This window comes from Rhinopithecus bieti, unplaced genomic scaffold (assembly GCF_001698545.2).
Source record: "Rhinopithecus bieti isolate Rb0 unplaced genomic scaffold, ASM169854v2 scaffold_32059, whole genome shotgun sequence".
Lineage (NCBI taxonomy): Eukaryota > Metazoa > Chordata > Mammalia > Primates > Cercopithecidae > Rhinopithecus > Rhinopithecus bieti.
In genome coordinates this window covers 139,833-161,656 of record NW_016813587.1, presented here as the reverse complement: position 1 = coordinate 161,656, position 21,824 = coordinate 139,833, and the positions used below count along the sequence as shown (strand labels likewise).

Genomic DNA, 21,824 nt, shown 5'->3' with positions numbered 1-21,824 from the left:
TTTTTTTTTTTTTTTTTTTTTTTTTTTTTTTTTTTTTTTTTTTTTTTGAGACGGAGTCTTGCTCTGTCGCCCAGGCTGGAATGCAGTGGCGCGATCTAGGCTCACTGCAAACTCCTCCTCCTGAGTTCACGCCATTCTCCTGCCTAAGCCTCCTGAGTAGCTGGGACTACAGGCACTCGCCACTACACCCGGCTAATTTTTTTGTATTTTTAGTAGAGACGGGGTTTCACCGTGTTGGCCAGGATAGTCTCCATCTCCTGACCTTGTGATTCGCCCGCCTCGGCCTCCCAAAGTGCTGGGAATACAGGCGTGAGCCACCGCGCCCGGCCATTATTTGGTAATCTTCATTGTGTTTTGTTTTCTTGAATCCTTACTGTTCAGTGGCTAGGCTGGAAACTGTTGGAAACTCTAATATCATGTGACGTTTTATTTCTTTTGAGTTTCGGGATCCACGGCCTCAGACCCGGCGAGCCTCGCTGCCCTTGCCAGAGTCAAGGATTTGCATTTGCGCAGAGTCGGGGTCTGTCGCTACGGGTCCCCCGGGCTCCTTTGAATCGCTTTGGCAGCTCCCTCGGTTTAGTTACAGGGTTTTCTGCCTCCCCTGAGATTCCAACGCGTGCACCAACCCGCGCCTAGAGGGCGTGTATGACCCCAGCCGCGTTAGAGGCCCAGTTCTAAGCCAAGGGGCTGCGGTTGGACATTCTAGCATCCGATCTGGCGGGCTCGAAGGGAGGATAGTCACTGCAACCCCGAAAGCTCCGCGCCTACGACGCCCGCACAGAAAAACCCAGATCACATTTCCCATGGTCCACCGCGCATCCAGGCGGCGACTTGCGCTGGACTACCTTTCCCAGGGTCCACGGCGCATCTAGGTGGTGGCTTGCGCTGGACTACATTTCCCAGGGTCCACCGCGCATCTAGGAGGAGGCTAGTGATGCAGCCTCCCAGCTTCGAGGCTACCGCCTGCCCGAATTCGTGCTTTGGCAGAGTCCCTGGTGCCCGGGTGATTGGGTGCAGGGTCTCTTAAGGACCCTCCGTTGACGATGCCTCGAGCTGCCTAGTTTGGGTTTATGGCCCACCCTGGCTCTGTCCACGGTTGTCGGGGTCCCGGGCTGCTTTTCTTGGAGGGCTGTGTGCCGGAGGCTACTCTGAGTCCGGGTTCCTTCGCTGGGTTGCGGGCTTCGGGCTACTGGGTCCGCTGTCGCGATTTGAGTGCGGGGCCTTGGCTCAGGCAGAACCCGACCGGGATCGCCCCGCGAGATGCAGTCGGTGAGGGAGCCAAGAGCCCGGGGCTGGGCGGGAACTCCAGGCTGCTAGAGTCGGAGCTGGCACAGGGGAGACCTGTGAGCGCGCGTGTGTCTGTGTGTGCGAGCGTCACTGTGTGCACGCGTGTCTGTGTGGTGGCGTCTCTGGCACTTGTCTGTTTTGCCCTGTTGTGCCCAGTGTTTCTGTGTATGTGTGGTCTCTGCACGTGTTCTGTTTGCCTGTGTGAACACCGTGGTGTCTGTTGTGCCCGTCCCTCTGTGTGTGGGCGCACGTGTGTCTGGCGTGCGTGCCCGTCTCTGTCACAAAGTGGGTGTGGCCCGGCACAAGTGGGTGTGCGCGCGCGTCTCCGTGTGTGCGTGTGGGTGTGGCGTTAGCCGGCTGTTTGACGTTGTGCATGATTATGACAGCAGCATTAGGTGTGTGGCCACTTGCAACCACGTGAACGGTTTTTCTTGACTATGTGACCCTTGCTTATGTTGTTGACTGTATGTCAATAGGTACAGAGGGAGTGTCTGTGTTGCCTGGGTTGTGAGGGCATGATGGTGTCATGAGCAGTTTTAAAGATAGGAAACAACCAGGGTGTTTTTCTTTCTACATTTACACCACTCACCAATGTGAGTTTTTTTTTTTTCTCCCACACTAAACAGTTTTCAGCGGAGTGTGCTACAATTCAGTGCAATTCCGACTCTACCTGGAGATAGCAGCAGAACCCATCGGTTAAGGGCTTAGTCCCACAATACTGCCCCCTGCTTCAGATGCCATTTGCATGTCCCAGGATGTGACCTGTGCTTCTGACCTACTGGCTATAAATTGGGGTTCCCTCGACCCCTCAAGTTTGAGTATTTTGTTAGAGTGGTTCACAGAACTCCAAGAAACACTTTACTTATGTTTACCCATTTATTATAAAGGATATTGCAAAGGATACAGATTAACAGCCAGATGGGAGAGATGCATAGGGCAAGGGATGGGGGAGGGGTGCAGAGCTTCCATGCCCTCTCTGGCTGCACCACTCTCCAGGAACCTTTACGTGTTCAATAATCCAGGAGCCCTCCAAACCCCATAGTTTAGTTTAGTTTAATCCCAACTACTTGGGAGGCTGAGGCAGGAGAATCTCTTGAACCTAGGAGGCAGAGGTTGTAGTGAGCCGAGGTCTTACCACTGCACTTCAGCCTGGGTAACAGGGCGATACTCTGTCTGAAAAAACAGGTAAAGCAGAGAAAAAAGAAATTTACAGTTTATGACCGAAAACAACATGGTCATAAGCAATTTCTGCAATGTAAACATTTCCAGGGTGTAATAAGATGGTTGGTTGAAAGCTGGGGGTAAGGATATAGGAGAAGATGTTTTGTGTCTATCTTGAGGAGGAAGAGGTGGGACAGGATTGATTAGGGATAAAGGAGGGTACAGTAGAGTGCAGGGTCTTGGGAGACAGGATCTGGCTGTCCAGGCAAGTGTGGTGTGGGCGATGTCAATGACTTTCATGGGATGGACAGATGCCAAATTAAAGCAGCATATGCTGAAAGTTTTTTTTTTTTTAATTTGAATAATGAGGGCAAACAGTGACATTTTGCAAAGATAAAATTCTCCCTCTCCCTAGACCAAGTGTCTCCTACTCTCACACCACTCAGCACTCAATAAAGAACATTTCTGACACCAGATGTGTGGGGTTTCTCTCCATACACCAAGCAGTTCCCCATTAGACACCACTTGGGCGTCCAACACTTCAGTTCAGTTCTGACACCACCTACCTGGAGATAGCGTCAGATCCCACAGGCTAAGGGAACAGTCCCACAAGATCCTTCCATTTCAGATGACCATCTCAAGGGCCAGGTGGTGACCTGTACTTCTGACCAGCTCTAAATGTGGGGTTTCCACATCCTCTCCTCAAGTCTGATTAATCTTCTAGGAGGGCTCACAGATCTCAGGGAAACCATTTACTTAACATTAGTCCATTTAGGATAAAGGATATTACAGCTGGGCATTGTGGTGCCCATCTGTAATCCCAGCACTTTCGGAGGCTGAAGTGGGCAGATCACTTGAGCCCAGGAGTTTGAGACCAGCCTCGGCAACATAGCAAAACACTGTCTTTATTAAAATACAAAATTTAACTTGGTGTGGTGGTGCACGCCTGTAGTCCTAGTACTAGGGAGACCGAGGTGGGAGGATTGTTTGAGCCCAGGAGGTTGAGGTTGTGGTCAGCCCAGATCTCACCACTGCACTCCAGCCTGGGCAAAAGAGCAAGACCCTGCCTCAAAAAAAAATTTTTTTAAATAAAAAGGGCTGAGCGCAGTGGCTCACGCCTGTAATCCCAGCACTTTGGGAGACTGAGGCAGGTGAATCGCCTGAGGTCAGGAGTTTGAGACCAGCCTGGTCTCTACTAAAAATACAAAAGTTAGCCAGGTGTGGTGGTGGGCACCTGTATTCCCAGGTACTCAGGAGGCTGAGGCAGGAGAATCTCGCTTGATCCCAGGAGGCAGAGGTTGCAGTGAGCCGAGATCGTGCCACTGTATTCCAACCTGGGTGACAAACAGAGACTGCATCTCAAAAAATAAAAATAAATAAATAAATAAAAAGGGTATTACAAAGATTTTCCATGAAGAGGTATCTAGGGCAACATATGTGAGAAGTGGCACTGGACTTCAATGCTCTCATCCCAGCACATCATCCTCCAGGAACCCCCACATGTTCAGCAATCTGGAAGCTCTGTCAACCCAGTCCTTTTGGGTTTTCATGGAGGCTTCATTACATAGGCACGACTGAATACATCGCTGGCCATTGCCAGTCAGCTCAACCTTCAGCTGCTGTTCCCTCCCCAGAGGTCAAGGGGTGAGGCTGAAAGTTCCAACCCTCATATCACATCCCAAGGCCATCCAGGAGCCCACCAAGAAGTCACCTCATTAGGCTGGGCGCGGTGGCTCAAGCCTGTAATCCCAGCACTTTGGGAGGCCGAGACGGGCGGATCACGAGATCAGGAGATCGAGACCATCCTGGCTAACACCGTGAAACCCCGTCTCTACTAAAAAAAAAATACAAAAAACTAGCCGGGCGAGGTGGCGGGCGCCTGTAGTCCCAGCTACTCGGGAGGCTGAGGCAGGAGAATGGCGTAAACCCGGGAGGTGGAGCTTGCAGTGAGCTGAGATCCGGCCACTGCACTCCAGCCTGGGCCACAAAGCGAGACTCCGTCTCAAAAAAAAAAAAAAAAAAGTCACCTGATTAGGACATAAGATGCTCCTATCAGCCAGGAAATCCCAAGGCATTTGAGAACTCTGTGTTAGGAACTAGGGTCAAAGACTAGATATTAGAACAAATGATCCTCCTATACACCAAGGGTTTTTTAAGGAAGTTCTAGACCAGGAAGCCCTGTGGGCAGAGAACCATATAGGTATATTTCTTGTTATTTTATATTCCAGCTCCCAACGGTTATCCCATTTTAAAAAGCTAGTAAAGTTTCCTTTAACCTCCTCTCCCTTGCCTCAAACATGCACGCACATATATACTGAGGGAGGTTTTGTTCCCTTTGCCTTACAGAATTTATATTGGTTTGGTTGTTTTGGTTTTTAAGCATGTGTTTCTAGGAAAGACCTTATGGACGTCCCCCTACCAATTAGTGCTTTACTGATTTTGAGTAGTACTATGGAACGGAGGTAATTATTTTTTTAAATTCAGCTCTTATTATGGATACTTCCCACACATATATTGCGAGGAAGAGCCTCATAACAGTGAACCCAGCTTTAACAATTAACACATGGCCAGTTTTGCGTCATCTCTATTTCCACTCGATTATTTTAAAGAAAATTCCAGACATTTCATCTATAAATATTTCAGTATGAAATATATTTTTTTTAAAACTTTTTTTTTTTTTTTTTTTTTTTTTTTTTTGAGACAGAGTCTCATTCTGTCGCCCAGGCTGGAGTGCAGTGGCCGGATCTCAGCTCACTGCAAGCTCCGCCTCCTGGATTTACACCATTCTCCTGCCTCAGCCTCCTGAGTAGCTGGGACTACAGGCGCCTGCCGCCTCACCCAGCTAGTTTTTTGTATTTTTTTAGTAGAGACGGGGTTTCACCGTGTTAGCCAGGATGGTCTCGATTTCCTGACCTCGTGATCCGCCCGCCCATCTCGGCCTCCCAAAGTGCTGGGATTACAGGCTTGAGCCACTGCGCCCGGCCAAGAACTTTTCTTAAAAGACAATTTTCATATCATCACCTTAAGAAAATGAATAATTCCTGGCCAGGTGCCGTGGCTCATGACTGTAATCCCAGCATTTTGTGGGGCCAAAGCAGGAGGATCACTTGAGTCCAAGAGTTAGAGACCAGCATGGGCAACATGGCAAAACCCTGTCTCTACAAAAAAAATACAAAAAATTAGTGTGGCATGGTGGTGCGCACCTGTAGTCCCAGTTACTTGGGAGGCTGAGGTGAGAGGATCACCTGAGCCTGGGAATTTGAGGCTGCAGTGAGCCATGATTGCACCACTGCATTCCAGCCTGGGTGACAGAGCAAGATCCTATCTCCAGAAAAAAAAAAAAAGAAAATGAACAATTTCTTAAAATCACATAATCAGTTGCAGTTGATTTGTTCAAATTAGAGTTTAAACAAGATCTACACATTGGGCTTAGAGGATAAAACTCTTAATTTCCTTTTTTTTTGAGATGGAGTCTCACTCTGTCTCCCAGGCTGGAGTGCAGTGGCACAATCTCAGCTCACTGCAACCTCCACCTCCTGGATTCAAGCAATTCTTCCCCCTCAGCCTCCCGAGTAGCTGGGACTACAGGCGTATGCCACCAGGCCTGGCTAATTTTTTTTTTTTTTTGAGACAGAGTCTTGCTCTGTCGCCGAGGCTGGAGTGCAGTGACATGATATCAGCTCACTGCAACCTCTGTCTCCTGGGTTTAAGCGATTCTCTTGTCTCGGCATCCCGAGTAGCTGGAACTACAGTCGTGCACTACTATGCCCAACTATTTTTTGTATTTTTAGTAGAGTCGGGGTTTCACCTTGTTAGCCAGGCTGGTCTCGAACTCCTGACCTCAGGTGATTTGTCCGTCTCGGCCTCCCAAAATTTTATATTTTTGAAGAGACGGGGTTTCACCATGTTGACCAGGCTGGTCTCACACTCCTGACCTCAGATGATCTGCCTGCCTCGGCCTCCAAAGTGCTGGGATTACAGGCATAAGCCACCGCACCCAGCCATCTCTTACGTATCTTTTAATCTATTGACTTTCCTTTTTTCTTGCTATTTATTTTTTGGAGAAATCAAACACTAACTCATATAGAGTTTCCACATACTGCCTTTGAGTACACCCCCATGGTACTGATTAACAAATTAGATGATCTGTATTTTCTCTAAAATGTCTGGTCATTAACTAGAGCAGTGATTCTCAACCAGTTGTGGTGTTTTTTTTTGTTTGTTTTTTTGTTTTTTGTTTTTTTTGTTTCTCTAGAAGACATTTGGCAATGTTTGGAGATATTTGTGGTTGTCACAACTGGAAGGAAGGATGGTATTGCTGGCACCTATTGGCTAGAGGCCAGGGTGCTGCTAAACATCCTTTACTGTACAGGACAGCCTCGTTCCATCCCAAACAAAGAATTATCTCGTCCAAAGTGTAAATAGTGTCAGAGTTGAGAAACTCTGCTCTAGGGGCTTGAACAAATTCAAGTTCAATTATTTTGGCAAGGTCTGCTTGTCACTGTTTTTTTTTTTTTTTTTTTTTTTTTTTTTTTTTTTTTTTTTTTGAGACGGAGTATCGCTCTGTCGCCCAGGCTGGAGTGGCGCGATTTCGGCTCACTGCAAGCTCCGCCACCACGCCTGGCTAATTTTTTGTATTTTTAGTAGAGACGGGGTTTCACAGTGTTAGCCAGGATGGTCTCGATCTCCTGACCTTGTGATCCACCCGTCTTGGCCTCCCAAAGTGCTGGGATTACAGGCGTGAGCCACTGCGCCCGGCCTGTCACTGTGTTTGTGATCAGATTTGTTAGTGGGCTTAAGTGTCATCAATGTGATTTGTCCATTGTAAAGTGATTGCCTTTTGCATAATGTCATGCTTTCATTGATGATCATTGCCTACATTCATTATGTTGTTAGGAGTTGCAAAATGATCACCTTCTTATTGTGTCTCTCTTTCAGCCTTTACTGGAATCCTTTTATTTCCATTACTGGAATTTCCATTACTGGAGTCCTTTTATAAAAATAAAATCTCCCCACATCAATGATCTGATTACTCAGAGGGATAGTATGTGTAGGAAAGTGAGGATAAATGCTTGATTCTTTCCATTCATATTCATTAGTTTTCAGAATTATGAGTTTCAGAATACTGCATTGGATTGCAGCAGATTGTATTTTCCAAAGATAGTTGCAACAATAGGCGTGTCCCATATGTTCTTCTAGAATCTTGCCATTCCCACTTTAAGAGGTGGAGTCTCGGCCGGGCGCGGTGGCTCAAGCCTGTAATCCCAGCACTTTGGGAGGCCGAGACGGGCGGATCATGAGGTCAGGAGATCGAGACCATCCTGGCTAATACGGTGAAACCCCGTCTCTACTAAAAAATACAAAAAACTAGCCGGGCGATGAGGCGGGCACCTGTAGTCCCAGCTACTCGGGAGGCTGAGACAGGAGAATGGTGTGAACCCGGGAGGCGGAGCTTGCAGTGAGCTGAGGTCCGGCCACTGCACTCCAGCCTGGGTGGCAGAGCAAGACTCCGTCTCAAAAAAAAAAAAAAAAAAAATACATATATAAAAAAGAGGTGGAGTCTCACTCCTCTGCCCGTGAATCTGGATTTGTTTATTGTTTGTAACCGATGCTGTGTGACTCCCAAGCCTCAGTCACAAGAGGCACTGTGGCCGTCACCTCATTAGCTGAAACTCCTGTGTTTGAAGTCCTGAGCCATGTAAGAAGTTCCAAGTGCTGTGAGCCGCCATGCTATGAGGAAGCCAAGTCACGTGGGGAGGCTACTAGTCCCAGTCTTTGAGTCCTCTCACCCCAGGTGCCAGACGTGTGCAAAGCAGGCTTCACAGGTTTGCAGCCCTCAGGCATCAGGTTATTTCCAGTCTTTGAATCCTCCTGGTTGAGGCCACAGACATCAGGAGCAGAGGCAAACTATCTTTTCTGTGAGCTGTCTGAATTCCCAACCCACAGAATCAGTGAGCACAGTAAAATGTTTGTCTTATAATACTGAGTTTGGAGTGGTGTATTATACATCAGTAACTGGTGAACAATGACTGATATACCCACACTTGTTTATGTCATATTACACACACACACATACACACTTTTTTTTTTTAGAGGTGGGGTCTGGCTGTGTTGTCCAGGCTGGTCTTTGAACTCCTGAACTCAGGTGATCCTCCTATCTCAGCCTCCCAAAGTGCTGGGCTTATAGACGTGAGCCACTGCACCTGGCCTATACTCACATATTTTATTTTATTAAAAAAACTTTGGCCAGGTGTCGTGGCTCACACCTTTAATCCCAGCACTTTGTGAGGCCAAGGCAGGTGCATCACGAGGTCAGGAGATCAAAACCATCTGGCTAACACGGTGATACCCCTTCTCTACTAAAAATACAAAAAATTATCCGGGCGAGGTGGTGGGCGCCTGTAGTCTCAGCTACTAGGGAGGCTGAGGCAGGAGAATGGTGTGAACCAGGGAGGTGGAGCTTGCAGTGAGCCGAGATCCTGCCACTGCACTCCAGCCTGGGCAACAGAGCGAGACTGTGTCTCAAAAAAAAAAAAGAAAAAAGAAAAGAAAAGAAAATTAGCATAACCAAGGGTTAAGGCGGAAGCAAAAGAACAGCAGGTGCAGCAAGTTCTAGGCCAGGTTAAGCAGCACACAGGTGACATCCTCACTCCTGTGATAACAAGACAGAAGTCTTCAATTCAGCCTCTGAGTGGCCACGGGCCAATCCTTCATAGGGTGTGACCAACTGGAGGCCTCCAAAGGGCACCTGTGGGTGTTATCAAATTCTTTGGCTTAATAAAAACCCTAAAGAACACTGTAATCTGGGCTCTTGAGCCACTTGCTCTAGCCCGCTCTGGCTCTGTAGTGTGGACTTTCACTTCAATAGATCTGCTGTTTCGTCGCTTATTTCTTCTTTTGTGGCTTCATTCTTTTGTTGCTTCATGTAGTTTGTTTAATTCTTCAATGAGCCAGAAACGTGGACAACTTGCAGTCAAGACCTTCCATCCAGTAAAACTTCTACACTCTAGAAGTCTCAGTATCGCCAAGAGATGTCAGGGCATCAAGGGGTCAAGTGTGGTATAAGGCCTAAGATTAAGGCTCAGTATTACACGTGCCCTGACATTGGGGGAAAACAAGGAGGCCTGAATGGATTAACTGCAAATTCCCTGCCCCATTGTACTCCTTTGAATAAGGTGCCCTAGCTGAACCACTCCCCTCAGAGGCCAGGCACATTACCTGCTTACTGCGTAGTAGCGGGCCTCAGGTTCCAGTCAGCCTGCAGGATTATTCAAACAGGCCAATCACACCCTCCTTCAAGAACCAGGGGTTACCTCCCATACTCTTGCTACTACAAAGCCTCCTGGGATAGCCTCCACCTGATTACTTTGTTCCTGAGTGCTGTTGCACTGTACCCCGCATGGTGTGCTGGGCTCTCCTTCCCTGGGGCGTAAGCATAGGTAATTAGCAAACCAGTGTTCATCTCATCTATCCAGTGTTAGCTACCACGTGCTTTGCAATAATCTGCACTTCCTAATTCTTGAGAGACATCCGGGTCCTCTGCTCCTGGGTGGAGGATTTTAGAAAAAAGGCCACTCAGAATGGGGAGGTGACTTGAACGCCTGCGGGTCCGACACAGCACCAAACCTCGCCAAGGCCTTCAGAAACCAAAAGTGCAACCGCCGGGAAAATGACTGCCAGTTCCAGTCACACGAGTTAGGCAGAGACCGAGAAAGAGGCTCATCAAAAAGAGGCCGACGAGCCAGAAACCACCCTCCAGAGAACAGAGTACATTCTTCCGAAGACATACGCACACTCCGATTCATACCCACAGCCCCAGCAATTTTTTTCAGGGGCTGCAGCCTGACGCAGAGCAGAGCCCAGTCAGCCTTGGCAAGGCGCATGCGCGAATCGCCAGCGGGCGCTCACGTCACAGAGACCGCCACCACTGCCTGGAGACGAGTCCTTGAGGCTTCGCGAAGGAGGAGCCTTCTGTGGGAGCCCATCGGACTCGGGGCTAAGGCCAGTCCTCACCAGGGCGTCGATAGGATGGTATCCGGAGGCCAGGATTCGCGGAGGGTCGACCAGGAGGAAGCAGTGCAGGATCCCAGGCTCAGGCCTGCGTGGATGGTGTGCTGGTGAGTCTCCCCAAAAGCCGTGCCCTTGCGATCTGGAGGACAGGTCTACTTGTGTGCCCGAGGGCTCCTCTCTCACCCCAGGGTCGTTGCCGCGGAGAGCAGAACCCGGAGGCTCCAGGGGCGGCCTAGGGGTGAATGTTACTGTGCCACTGCAGTATGTCTGGGTTGTGTCTCTTTCTTTCTCTTATTTCTGTCTCCTTTCTCATCTGTTGCTCTCTGTTTACGTCCGTGTGTGCGCGTGTGCGCGTGTGCGCGAGTATGTTGGGATGCATGTGAGCTGAAGGGTGGTTCCTTGTACGTTAGCCTTTCTTCTGGTGAGCCTCTCCCCGAATCTCTGCCTGGGTCGTGTGGCCAGTTGTCATTCATTTCCCCAAAGGTTCCAGTTTGGGTTCGTGACCACCTGGGCAATGTGGGGAGCTGCATCGGACACGCAGGGGATTAAATCAGCTCCCCAACATGAGCGGCCTCATTGCTAGTATCAAGACGACAACACACCAGCAGAGGACAAAATTCTCACAAAAGCTCAGTATCCACCTGCATGAGAGGTGCCCATCGACGTCACTCCTCTCGCTCCTCTCGCCGTATGCCCTCGTTGAGAAATCTGGACGCAGCTGGAAACAAGGAAAAGAACGGGATGTGGCAAGCACCTCTGCACTCGAACGCTGGCCTTCCTTGCCAAGTCACCCGTTTGGCACTCCTCCCCGCCTGCCTGAGGCAGTGACATTGTGCCATATAAAGCCTGGGCTCTGGCCTCTGCTCTGTCCTCCCTCTTGCTCTGCCTACCCTGTTTCTGAGAAGCCCAAGGGCTTCTTACTCTGGCTGAATGTATTCAACAAAAAACACGTCCCAGTCCATTAGGGAGAAAATTCGTGAGGATGCGGTTCATGGTTGTTTCCCTCTGAAACTTATCTCAGGACGATTGGGCACGTGTGATGACTGGAACTCTGGGCTTCCATACCTTTCTGAGACAGGGATCCTCCCTTGAAATCCACATCCCAAGTGATGGCTGCGTAATTGCTTTAGGAAGAGCGGGAAGTGACTGTGGCTGGCTTCTTGCCTTCGAGAAAAGGCGGTGGTGCATCCCAACGGCACACCCTCTCTGATCCTTGAGGGACATCCTGTTCCTCTGCTCCTGGGGAAAGTGTCTTCAAGCACTGAATCTTTTGGCAGCCACGGATGTCAGGGAGGCAAGGGACAGGGTTTTGCTGGGTGCGGGGGAGGTTGCGTCAGGGGTACATACCCGGTGGCGGGGTGGGGGCGCTGTACTTTGTGGAAACCTCTGGGGCCCTCTGGCAGCATCCCCGAATGTGGGGATGTGGCTGGGATAGGACTCGGGCACAGACCCCGTCTCGCAGGTTTTCAGGTGTGCTTGGCTTTTCCTCAGCGTGGTCGGGGAAGTCTCCCGTGGCCCCCGGACACACGGCTGGACATCACTGACCGTCTGGCCATCGCCTGCTACGGCCTCAAAGACAGACGCCCACTCCATCTGCTCTTGGGGGACGTCAGTGCCACGTGTGGTCACATTGGATCCATCTCGGACTCGCCTCTGGCTCTCTTTGCCCATGTCTCGGGACGCAGCGTCGGGATGCCAGAGCCCCCGGGCCTTGGAGATTAAGGGAGGCCGCTCCTCCACCCAGGAAGGAGGGTAGCAGATGGCTCATGGGTCCGTGCATTTTCAGGCGACAGCACGCCTTGCGGCCCTGGGGATCTCTCTGTGCCCCAGCGAGACCCTTCCCGCCTCACTGCATTGTAACCCCATTCCCGATGACCCGGTCGGATCCATCATCCGATCGGGAGGGGAGTCTGCACAGCCCAGCTGGCAACCTGAAGCTCCTCCTGCACCGGGAACCGAAGCAGAAGACCGATCAAGGAGGTCCCGACGACAGGACTCCTATGGGTCCGACCCTGGGTCTCCCACAGCCCCTCTCCTAAGTCCTCTTCCCACCCGCCGCCTCGGGCTGCGCCGCCTTGACCGCCTTGACCGCCGCCACCGCCACAGCCGACGCAGTCCCTGCAGCCGCCGCGTCGCCGCCATTGTTTAAAGGGTCCGCAGCCTGACTCTCCGGAGCAAGGCGGGGTTGGGGCGGTGGGGCGGCCTCGCCACTGCGCATGCGCGAGGCCCTTCTGTCAGTGACCGCCGCCGTTGCCCAGGGATGGGTCCCTGAGACTTGGCAAAGTAGGAGCTCTGTGTGATCGAGCGTCCGAGTCGGGGCTGAGAAGAGTCCCGGCCAGGGCGTTCAAAGGATGGTATCCGGAGGCCGGGATTCGCGGAGGGTCGACCAGCAGGAAGAAACCTCAGGAGGAAGGAACCTCCGACAGATCGCCGGGAGGCAGCGCGGGATCCCAGCCTCAGGCGTGCGCGAACGGTGTGCTGGTGAGTCTCCCCAAAAGTGGTGCCCTTGTGATGTCGAGGACAGGTCTGCCTGTATGTCTGTGGGCTGCTCTCTGACCGGTGGGTCGTAGTCGCGAAGAGCAGCACCCGGCAGGGAGCTTCAGGGTGTGCCTGGGGGTGGGTGTCACGTGCTGTATGTCTGTGTGCCTTTGGTGTGTGCGTGTGTGGGTGTGTTTGGGTGCCAACAGGTGCCTCTTATTTCCCGCTCACTCCCTTCTTGCTCTTTCCCTCGCACTCTCTTACTATGTCGGTACGTCTGTGTGTGCGTGTTTGTTGGGACACATGTGCCCTGTGCGACGGAGGGTGGTTTCTCGCACGTCGGCCTTTCTTCTGGGCAGCCTCTCCCCGCATCTCGGTCTGGGTCCTGCGGCCGGTTTTCGGTCGTTTTCTCGGCGGTTCCAGTTTGGGTTTGGGAAGGCCTGGGCAACGTGAGCATCTGCGTGGGACCCGCAGGGGTTTTGATCCTCTCCCCATCCTGAGAAGCCTCTTTGCTCGGATCAAGACAACCACACCCCAGCCAGGGACACAAAGCCTCCCAGGTGCTCCTTGTACACCCGCAGGAGGGTGTCCACAGAACTTCGAGAAGGTGGTTCTCACTCCTTTCGCCCTTTACCCTAATGAAGAAATGTAGCCAAAGCTCGACACAGGGACGGAGAAGAAAGCAGGCAACGGGATGGGGCAAGCATCTCTGTCACCCCAAAAGCTGGCCTTCCTGGCCCAGTCACCCCCTTGGCCCTCCTCCCCGGACGCCCGCGCCGTCTTCCTGACTGGGCTCTGGCCTCTGCTCCTGTCCTCCCTTTGCTCTGTCTGCCCTGTTTCTCTGAGAAGCCAGGGCTTCTCTCGTCTGACTCAATGTCTTCCACAAAGAAGACTCCCCAGTCCATCAGGGAGAAACTTCGTGGGGGTCACGTGTCATGATTGTTTTCCCTCTCCAAACCTACTTCTGGATGATTGGGCAGCTGTGGTGATCCTGGGAGCTCTGGCTTCCATGCCTGTCTGGGACAGGGAAGCTTTCTCGTCTCCATTGCCCACAGGATGGTTGCTTGCAGTCGTCTCCAGGGGCAAGAGCGGGAGCAACCCGGACCGTTCCTGACACTTTGCCTTCTAGGGAAAGGCGGTGATTCGCATCCCCACCTGCACTTCACCTTCTGATTCTTGAGGGGCATCACGCTCTCCTCTGCTCCTGGGAAAGCCGCTTCTAGCACTGAACATCTTCTGGCCTGCCACGGATGTCAGGGAGCCAAAGGGACTGGGATTCCTTGCTGGTGCAGGGACGGTGGCGTCAGGGGTACCTTACCCGGTGGCGGGCTGGGGACGGAGGTGGTGCTTTGTGAAATCTCCTCGGCCCCTCTTGGCAGGCATCCCAGAACGTGGCCTTGACTCGGGCACAGGGCCCTTTTCTCGCAGGTTTTCACGGTTTGCTTGGGCTTTTCTCAGCTTTGTCGGGGGGAGGTCTCCATGACCCCCGGGCGCACGGCGGACATGACTGTCCTGTCTCGCCCATCGCTCCTACTGCTCCAAGACACACAGCTTCGCTCCATCTGCTCTTGGGGGACGTCAGTGCCTCGTCGTGCTCACATGGCTCCATCCCATCTGGGACCCGCCTCTGTGTCTCTTGGCACATGTGGCAGGAAGCAGTGTCCAGGTGCCGCAGCCCCGGGCCTTGGAGATGAAGGCAGGCCACTGCTCCACCCGGGAAGGAGGGAGCAGTGGCCTCCTGGGTCGGTGCCTTCTGAGCCGTCAGTGAGGCACGCCTTGCGGCCCTGGGGATCTGTCTGTGCCCCAGCGAGACCCTTCCCGCCGCACTACATTGTAACCCCATTCCCGATCACCCGGTCGGTGGGATCCATCATCGGATCCGAAGAGGGGTCCGCACAGCCCAGCCGGCACCCTGAAGGTCCCCGTCCACCGGGCACCGAAGCAGACGACCAATCGAGGAAGTCCCGAGGACAGGACTCCCATGGGTTCGACCCTGGGTCTCTCGCAGGCCCCTCTCTTCCCACCCGCCGCCTGGGGCTACGCCGCCACCGCCACGGTCACGGCCACCGGGGTCTCAGTCCCCGCAGCCGCCTGTGGCCGCCATTTTTTAAAGGGTCCGCAGCCTGACTCGGGAGTAAGGGCAGGGGTCGGCCCCACCAGTGCGCATGCGCGAGTCGCCGCTTTGGTCACAGTGACCGCCACCGTTGCTCGGGGATGGGTCCCTGAGACTTGAGGAAGTAGGAGCTCTGTGTGATCGTGCATCCGTGTCGGGGCTGAGACCAGTCCTGGCCAGGGCCTTACCAGGATGGTCTCCGGAAGCCGCGATTCGCGGAGGGTGGAGCAGCAGGAAAAAACCTCGGGAGAAGAAACATCACACGAATCGCCGGGAGGCAGCGCGGGATCCCAGCCTCAGTCATTAGTGGACGCTGTGCTGGTGAATCTCCCCCATATACAGTGCCCTTATGATCTCGAGGACAGGTGTGTGTACCATCGGCTAGTCTTTCAGCAGTGGTTTGCAGTCACTGAGAATTTACTCTGACAGCTTTTGGGGTTCCCTGTGGTGGGTGTTACCGTGTCACTGCTGTATGTCTGTGTTGGTTTGTGTGTCTCATTTCTCTCTCTTTTTCGCTCTTTCATTCTCTGTCCATTTGTGTATGGGTGTGTGTGGGCCAGGGGCTCACATCTGCCCTGTTCACCGAGGGGTAATTTCTTGCACATAAGTCTTTCTTCTGTTCAGCCTCTCCCCATGCCTCTGTCTGTGTGGTGCGGCCGGTTGTCAATCGTTTTCCTGGTATTTCCAGTTTGGGTTTGTGAGGATCTGGATGAGGTGGAGAGTGACGTCGATCTCCTAGGGATTTAAATCACCTCTACACCCTAAGAGGCGTCTTTTCTGGGATTAAGGCCACCACACCCTAGGCAAGGATAAAACCTCACCAGAGAGGTCATCGTCTACATGCAGAAGCTCTGCAGAGCGACCTCAAAGACGATGGTTCTCATTCATCTCTCTCTTTCATCTCGCTGAGAAATCTAGCCACAGGGTAACACAGGTTTTGAAAGGATGGGCAACAGACGTGGCAAGGATCTGTGAGTGTGCAGGCTGCGTTTCACATATTGTTAAACAGTCTAGTGAGTGTTCTGCAGATAGCTGGCACTTGTTTTTAGTGAACCAAGGAAAAAAAAATGTCTGAGAAAAAAGGACACAACTTGCCTGCCATGCGGCTATCTGTATTGTTACAAGTTGATAGTAAATTTAATTTTATATTCGCTTTATGTAAGGAGGTCTCTTACAGTGTTTGTTGATTAACTAATTTCTAAGATAGCCTAGGTTTTTTATGATAAACGCTGTCAGTTTCATGTCAGAGTTATCTTGGAATTTCTTCTCCAATGGCCCTTGACAGTTTCGTTGATTTAATAACATTCTCTTGTTGAAATAACACTACCAAAAGAAACAACAGGAAATCAGTGTGGTTACTTTAGTTCCTTCATTAATGGTTTTATTTCAAATTTGTGGTTTCCTTCGTTTGCACTAACCTTTCTTTTTTTTTTGTTTTTTGAGACGGAGTCTCAGGCCTGTCATAGCCTAGGGCAGTGCATATGGTGCCATCTTTCCGGTTCACGGCAACCTTCTGGCCTCCTCCCTTTGTTCGGTGGTTCAACTGATCTCCTGCCTCAGCACTCCTCAGTTTAGCTGGGATTTACAGGCGCTGCTGTGCCACCACGCCCAGCTAACATTTTTTTATTTTTAGTAAGACAGGGGTTTCGCGCAGGTTTCGGCCCAGTGCTGGTTTGAATCTCCTACCTCAGTGATCCACCTGCTCTTCGGCCTCCCAAAGTGCTGGAATTACAGCCATTTGATCCACACTATTCCTTTCCTCGGCCCATAGAAACTATTTTCATTTTTGTCGTTTTCTGGGCATTTGTCTTTGTAGCCTACAGATTTCATCTTAAGTATTTTACAATGCTTGTGCCTTTAATTATTTTGTCTACATATTGTTTGTTTTGATAAGTTACATTGAGGCCAGGCCAGTGGGTTTCACACCTGTAATTCCCTCCCCTCCTTTGGGAGGTTTCTGTAGGCAAGCGGATCCACAAGGTTCAAGATATATTTCAAGAGGCATTCCTGGCCAACATTTGGTGAAACCCCTTAGCTCTTGAAATTACATTAGAATTAGCCAGGCAAGCAAGCGCTTGGCTCATTGCCTGGTAATTTCCAGTCCCGGGTGGAGTCTGAGGCGGATGGTATCACAAGAGGTTAGTGCTTTGGCGTTCGAGACCACCTGTGCCAACATGATGAAATCTTGGCTATACTAAAATTACAACTAATTAGATCCCTGTAAGGTCTATGTCCAAATTAGAAAACATTGTTGGCTCTACTGTCTTGACACTAAGAAACGTGCAGACTGGCCAATTGTTGAGGTTCTCGACACTTTGTAATCCCAGCAGTTTGGGAGGCTGAGGTCCGGGTTGGATTTCACCTTGAGGTTTCAGGGGATCAACTACATCCTGATCCAATATGGTGATATACTCTGTTCTCTACCTAAAAATAAAGTACAAGAAAAGTATGCCGGTTTCATATGGTGGCACACACCTTGTAAATTCTCAGCTATGTTGGGGGCTGAGCATGGAGAATCGCTTGTACCCTTGGTGGTCAGAGGGTTGGTGGGAGCATAGGTCACCTACATTCAGCTTCTCCTTGTTCTATGTGTGGAACATGCTAGTCTGATCTTCACCGAAGCATAGTTTAAATAATCAACCTTTAGGAATGGCCCTTGGCCACCATAGTTGGTTACTCCTTCCACACTAGCAGAGCCCAGCCTCTGAGGATCTAGGCGTTCCTGCTTCCCCTGGCCCACGTGGTAATGTCCTTCTAGGGCCGAAGTTCTCAACGGATCAAACCGCTCAGGGCAGCTGAGAGACACCCTACTTTTTCTTGGGAGTACCTTACCCCAACCATTTGAAATCTACAGGGCATGACTCTGCCTGTTCCTCCCTCTTTGGGGCCCTGTCATTCAACATCATCTGGAACAATGGGTCAGTTTGGCATTCACCAGTGTCTTCCTGTATTTTGATTTTAGAGACCGGGGTTCCATGGTGTGTTACATATTAACTACTTTTCATGATTGTTGCGGTATGGATGGAGCGAAAGGGATTTGCTGGATGGGAGGACTCCTTGTTCTGAATTGCCCCTCTTCCAGAACTAGGAATGAACTTTCTCCAGTTTACTCGAGATCGAAGGGCAGCTCCTAGGGCAGAAAAGGTAAGCGGTGATTCCATGTGCCTGTCTGACATCCAAGATGTGTAGATTTATCAGGTAATAACTCTCACGCCTCTTTTTTGACTTGTTTCAGGGTAGGAATACCCCCTCCGCTCAGCAATGTATGCGGAGTCCGCTCCAGAGCCCTCATGTTGGTCGGGGGATTCACAGAATCACGGGCAGTGGCCAAGTTCCCTATGCCCATGTGGGCCCGAGGATGATCTGGTGCAGGTCAGCTCCTCAAGCTCAGCCCCAAGCCTCTGGCAGGGAATGTAAGGCGGCCTTTGTGTGCTGCCCCAGAGCAGGTCAGGTTGAGGGGTTTGTCTCTATTACTTCTGCGGTGCTTTCTTCATGTGCAAAGGAAATTGGCCTGGAGGGGCCACAGGAGAGCGCCTGAGTTCTGAGACAGCTCTATGGCTCCCAGCCTGAGTCCCTGTGAGTAACACAGGGATGCACAGAGGGGCATGCTGCCTGCCTATAGGGCACTCACGGAACACGGGTGCACGCTGTGGATCCTGAAGCCGGTCAGGTAACGAGGTGCAGAGGTGTGGGGAAGACCTGGAGGGAGGCCTCCCCGGGGGCCAACCAGCCTAACCAGAAGTGCTTCTGACATTAACAGGACACACGTAAGGTGTGTAGGGTGGGTAGTGGATGTGCCACAGAGGCCTCTGGGGATTGTAGTTTTGGAGCTAGAGAGGCAGGCAAACAGTTGGCTTTGCCCACACAGGGTGCCTCCGACATCTGCACAGCGCACACAACCAAGCTTAGGAACCCACTGTTAAGATGCCCAAGTGACACAGACAAGTTTCTCCTCTGCGAGCCAATGAGATCTGCTGACAGAGCATCGCGGGACCACTTAAGGATTCTGGAAAATGTGGTCCTGGGTGGTCACTGTCCACTGACCTTCGCCTGTAGGTGAGCTGAGCTCACCATGCAAGTCTCCGCCCTGGTGCGCCCTTCCCCTAGCAGATGCCAGGTTGGGGCAGAAGTGGCTCAGGGAGAGGCATGCTCTCTCAGGGCTCCCGGTTTGGGGGTGACACCACCCCTATATCCCCTAGAGTAGGAGGGTGTACCAGGACAGGGAACCCTATGGCTGTTTTCAGGGACAGCAAGATTGGCTTGGGGAAAACTCCCAGAATGGAGACAGGGAGAGTCTGGTCACATTTCCCCAGGTAGGCGATGCTGGCTGGACTTGGGTGAAGAGCAAAAGATCTCCTGGTGATAGTGGTGGTGAGGATCGGAGGCTTGAGCCAGAAATTCCCAAGGTGTTTTTTTTGTTTTGTTTTTGTTTCTGAGACAGAGTCTCCCTCTGTCTCCCAGGCTGGAGTGCAATGGTGCGATCTCGGCTCACTGCAACCTCCGCCTCCTGGGTTCAAATGATTCTCCTGCCTTAGCCTCCCAAGTAGCTGAGATTACAAACACCTGCCACCATGCCCAGCTAATTTTTTTTTTTTTTTTGTATTTTTAGTAGAGATGGTGTTTCGCCACATTGCCCAGCCTGGTCTCAAATTCCTGACCTCAAGTGATCCACCTGCCTTGGCCTCCCAAAGTGCTGGGATTACAGGCGTGAGCCATGAAGCCATGCTTCAAATCAGAGGGACTAGAAACCTCCCCGAGGGAGCAACAGGGATCGGGGATTCTAGGAGGATCCAGGGCCTGTGCAAAGACCAAGCAGTGAACAGACGTATGTGTCAGTGATTCGCCTGTCATGAACTCAACACCATCTAACACCGCAGCTCACATTTCTGTGTGCATCAGACTCACCTGGGGGCTTATTAAATACAGATTGTTGGGTCTCACCCCTAGAGTTTCTGCTTCAGTATTCTGGGGAGCAGCCTGTGAACCTGTATTTCCAGCATGATTTTCAGGTGCTACTGATACTGTTGGTCCAAGGACCACACTATGACCTAATTTAACACCAGGTTAGGGGAGGTACTAAGGAGCAAAAAGCAACAGAAGAAGGGACCTGAAGCCTGTAGGGGCTTCTCTGTAACCTCCTCAAACATAAAAGCCTTCAAGGCTCTCAAACAGCTTTTACAGCATCATGTCTACAAATACAAGGTGCCACGCAGGGAGACTTCATTCAAGCAGAGAGAAGAGCCCACTGCGTGTCCTGTAGTCCGTTTGTGTTGCTGTAACAGAATACCAGAGACTGGGTGATTTATAAGCAAGAGTTCACTTGGTTTATGGTTCTGGACACTGGGAAAGTGAGGGGCCTGCATCTGGTGAAGGTCTTGCTGTGCCGTCCTATGGTAGAAGGTGGAAGGACAAGAGAGTGACCACATGTGAGAGGGAGGAGGGGGGAAAGAGAGAAAGGAAGGAAGCCAACCTCATCCTTTTATCAGGAACCCACTCCCAAGGTATCTAACCCACTCTGCCTTCATCCATTCATGAGGGCGGAGCCTTCACCACCTAATCACCTCTTGAAGGCTGCACTGGTCATTGCTGTTGCATCAGGGGTTGAGTTTCCCACACATGAACTTCGGAGAACACACTCAAACCACAGCAGTCCTCATGGAAACCTTCCAAAAAATCTGCGTGCCTGGCATTCCGGAATCCCTCTTTTCCACCCCTTCTCCCTGCAGCTCTAACATCGTATTCCCTCATCATTTTCCATTCGAGCATAGGAAAGAACAGAGTCACTACACCCATGTCTTATGAACCTTTCCTACATTAAAATAATCACTCACATAGAAATTTGTAAACATAAATTTTCATTTTGATATGAGTGAATATTAAATTCTTTTTTTTTTTTTTGAGTAGTTTTGCTCTGTGGTCCAGGCTGGAGTGAAGTGGCAAGATCTCTGGTCACTGCAACCTCCGCCCCCAGGTTAAATTGAATCTCTTGCCTCAGCCCCCCAAGTAGCTGGGATTACAGGCATGCACCACAACACCCGGCTAATTTTGTATTTGTAATAGAGATGGGGTTTTCCCATGTTGGCCAGGATGGTCTCGAACCCCTGACCTCAGGTGATCTGCCTGCCTCGGCCTCCCAAAGTGCTGGGATTACAGGCATGAGCCACTACGCCCGGCCCTGAATATGAAATTCTGTATTAGTTTAATGAAATCTCTAAAATATATAGAAAATAAAAACAATTACCAAAAATGTTCAATGATGCCAAGCAACACATACAGTGAGATCTTACATCCTAAAATATATAGACCTAAATATGTTATTTTAAAAATCAAGCAGAAATATAAGGGGCTCCATACACATCTTTTAAAATAAGCTTTCTGACTGGGTGTGGTGGCTCACGGCCTGTTATCTCACACTTTGGGAGGTCAAGGCGGGCGGATCACCTGAGGTCAGGAGTTTGAGACCAGGCTGGCCAACATGGTGAAACCCCATCTTGGCCAGGCGCGGTGGCTCAAGCCTGTAATCCCAGCACTTTGGGAGGCCGAGACGGGTAGATCGCGAGGTCAGGAGATCGAGACCAACCTAGCTAACACGGCGAAACCCCGTCTCTACTAAAAAATACAAAAAACTAGCCGGGCGAGTTAGCGGGAGCCTGTAGTCCCAGCTACTTGGGAGGCTGAGGCAGGAGAATGGCGTAAACCTGGGAGGCGGAGCTTGCAGTGAGCTGAGATCCGGCCACTGCACTCCAGCCTGGGCGACAGAGCAAGACTCCGTCTC

The 21,824-nt window shown here is 51.2% G+C and overlaps 1 long non-coding RNA gene across 1 annotated transcript in view; it reads right to left on the bottom strand.

The window, feature by feature from the left end:
* Positions 1-2,434: 2,434 nt before the first annotated feature.
* The window catches only part of LOC108513055 (uncharacterized), a 39,052-nt gene continuing 19,662 nt past the window's right edge, over positions 2,435-21,824 (bottom strand). The window contains exon 4 of the long non-coding RNA XR_001880778.1: positions 2,435-2,460. This is a non-coding gene — a long non-coding RNA (uncharacterized LOC108513055). The remainder of the gene's footprint in view (positions 2,461-21,824) is intronic.